This window comes from Doryrhamphus excisus, chromosome 1 (genome assembly GCF_030265055.1).
Source record: "Doryrhamphus excisus isolate RoL2022-K1 chromosome 1, RoL_Dexc_1.0, whole genome shotgun sequence".
Lineage (NCBI taxonomy): Eukaryota > Metazoa > Chordata > Actinopteri > Syngnathiformes > Syngnathidae > Doryrhamphus > Doryrhamphus excisus.
In genome coordinates, this window is record NC_080466.1 from 14,015,001 (window position 1) to 14,017,704 (window position 2,704).

Consider the following 2,704-nt stretch of genomic DNA (forward strand, 5'->3'; position numbering starts at 1 on the left):
ATTAAATTAAATTAAATTAAATTAAATTAAATTAAATTAAATTAAATTAAATTAAATTAAATTAAATTAAATTAAATTAAATTAAATTAAATTAACCTGCCACACACTGTAAACCTCAACAACAGCAGCAGCAAACATAGGAAATTTGCTGTGCTAAGTCAAGTAGCAGCGTAGCCGCTTGAAAGGACAGCGGACCATGCAAGACGAAGGTAAAAAAGTAGGGAGGGGGCGGTGATAAAGGGAGGAACAGGCGCGTTGACATTTAAGCTAAAGCAAAAACAATTAACTGTGGACAGGAAGCAGCAGCAGTTATCTATGCTGGCTTTTTAGGAGGTTAGTGGAAGCCACAAGTGAAAAATGAGCAGGGGGAGGTGTAAAATAAAAAATAAATACAAAAAAATAAAGAGTGCTGGAGGAAATAAATGATAAGGAGGAAGGAAAGCAGGAAGGTCGAGTACACAAAAAACCAGCAGATAATTCTTATCTCTCCACGGTCAAGGGTACACTCCCGAATATGACATTGCTAATGTTTAGCGGCAACTCTTGCCTATTAAAACTTAATCCTTACAATGTACAGTGGTATGAAAAAGTTTGGGCACCCCTGATCATTTTGATGATGTTCCTTTATAAATGACTGGTTGTTGGGATCGGCCATTTTCTACCGCTTATCCTCACGAGGGTCACGAGGGGTAGGGTTAGGGTTAACCATTCCCACCCACATTCATACCTATGGACAATTTGGAGTGGCTAATGAAGCTGGCATGTTTTTGGAATGTGGGAGTAAACCGGAGTACCCAGAGAAAACCCACACATTCACAGGGGAGAACATGCAAACTCCACACAGAGATGGCCGAGGGTGGAATTGAAGTCGGGTCTCCTAGCTTTGAGGCCTGCACGCCAACCACTAGTCCACCTTGCAGCCCCATTCCAGATCATAAAATAAATGATGACTACACTGTATGTTGCTTATATGCACTCAAGAAGGATATTACAGAAAGGATTTCAGATTGAAAAGTGATTATGTAACTCACTCATAGGGTGGAAGTGGTCATGGCAATGGCAGGTTGATGGCAAGGTACTGTGGCTCACTCATTGTCATACAATAGAGCTCCCTGTGAAAGACGGAAACAAAAGATGTTCATATCCATTGGAGTGGATCACTGCAGAGAAGTATTGAATAAAATACTACATGGCTAACAGCTAAGAAAAGAATGCATTGGTCTTACAAGGACGATACTGGCTATGACAAATATGTAAAGCGTATAGGAACAAATTGGACAGTGGGAACAAAGATACTTAGAATACTTTAACTCTGGTGGGATGTAATTATAAGTCCAAAAATATGAAAATAGCATATCTACATGCTCAAACCAGCCCATATTGCAACATGTGTTTATTAAACTTTGATGAAAATAAACAATGGTGGTTTAGATAAGCAACCCAATTCATCGTGGTAGTATATTATTTTCCAATACTTTAGACTATATTTAGTAGTAAAACACCACAAAGAGATCTATGATGTCAATGAATGTTGATAAACAACGGCATGTTAGCTAGCTCACACACCGGTTATGGCCGCCACCAGTCTCTTCTCCTCCTCCTCCTCCTCCTCCACCTCCACCTCCACCATGGCAGCGGGAATCCCACTATCACTGCCCGCCGCCGCCAAAGCCCCGGAGCCCGGAGGAAACACCGCCGCTGCCCCCCGCTGCTTTGTTTTGTTTTGTTTCCCTAATCTCACAATGATGGCTCATCATTGCTAAATGTGATTGGACGAGGGGCGGGCTCTGGAAAATGCGTGGGTGGGACGAGTGGGCCTTTATAGCCAATCATGGGGCCGCTGGCCCAGGCATTCATTTGACAGACAAGCCACTGCGCCTCTAATGTGTCTGTGTGCCGAATACAATTATTTAGAAAAGTATTTGTTCAAATGAACGATTCGTAAAAAAGTCAGCATTCGTGCCGTTCCGAATACCGAAATGTTCATGCTTGGAAACCATCAAACGAATAATTAAATACCTTCATCCAGAATCCAGAAGGAGTATCTACTAATATTGATGTCATTTACCCCTCCACAATGTGTTTTCTTGGCAATGCTAACAGTTGAGCGCTATTCCCGTGATAGCGCTGGTAAAACAACAAGTCGTAAAGCTGAATCATGGCTGTCATGGCGTTGTTTGAACGTCTGCGAGGCGCAGATAAGAGAATAAAGGTATCAGGTTGGAGACTCATTGCAATTCATTGTTTGGCTAACGTGGGACTTCCTGTGTTGGCCTGATAGTGATAGCACACCTTTCTTTGGGAAAGTTACGAGGGGACGCCATGGGAACGCCTAACAATATTGTTAGCGTGACGCACCGCTAATTACACAACACGACTCGCATGCAATGGGATCCAAAAGGACACTCTTGAAGTATTCCTTTGTGTACTTGGACGATGTTTTGCAGGGCATTATTGTTTATGAACAACTTAAATGGCCAACATGGCGGCGACAGAACCAATGTTGTAGTTGCGGAGGCGTAAAGATCTCAGCCAGCATGAACAACACGAGTTCGGTACGCCACGTGTACGTCACGTATACGGCACATGTACCACGCGTACGTTTCACGACAATACCTGAGAGAACCTTTTAAAGTGCACGCAGAGCTAGATCTTTACAACACAGAGCTAATGTGTCATGATGCCACCATTGGTTGTGTTGCTG

At 42.7% G+C, this 2,704-nt stretch overlaps 1 protein-coding gene across 3 annotated transcripts in view; it reads right to left on the bottom strand.

Moving 5' to 3' along the window:
* The window catches only part of frg1 (FSHD region gene 1), a 79,214-nt gene extending 77,574 nt beyond the window's left edge, over positions 1 to 1,640 (bottom strand). For 2 of the 3 annotated variants that reach the window (XM_058076500.1, XM_058076490.1), the window contains exons 1-2: positions 1,567 to 1,632; positions 1,032 to 1,112 (exon numbers count right to left, since the gene is read on the bottom strand). The gene's annotated coding sequence lies outside the window, so the exon portion shown is untranslated. Of the gene's footprint in view, positions 1 to 1,031; positions 1,113 to 1,566 lie in introns of all 3 variants that reach the window. The other variant, XR_009130220.1, reaches the window with a different exon arrangement.
* Between the last annotated feature and the right edge of the window lie 1,064 nt (positions 1,641 to 2,704).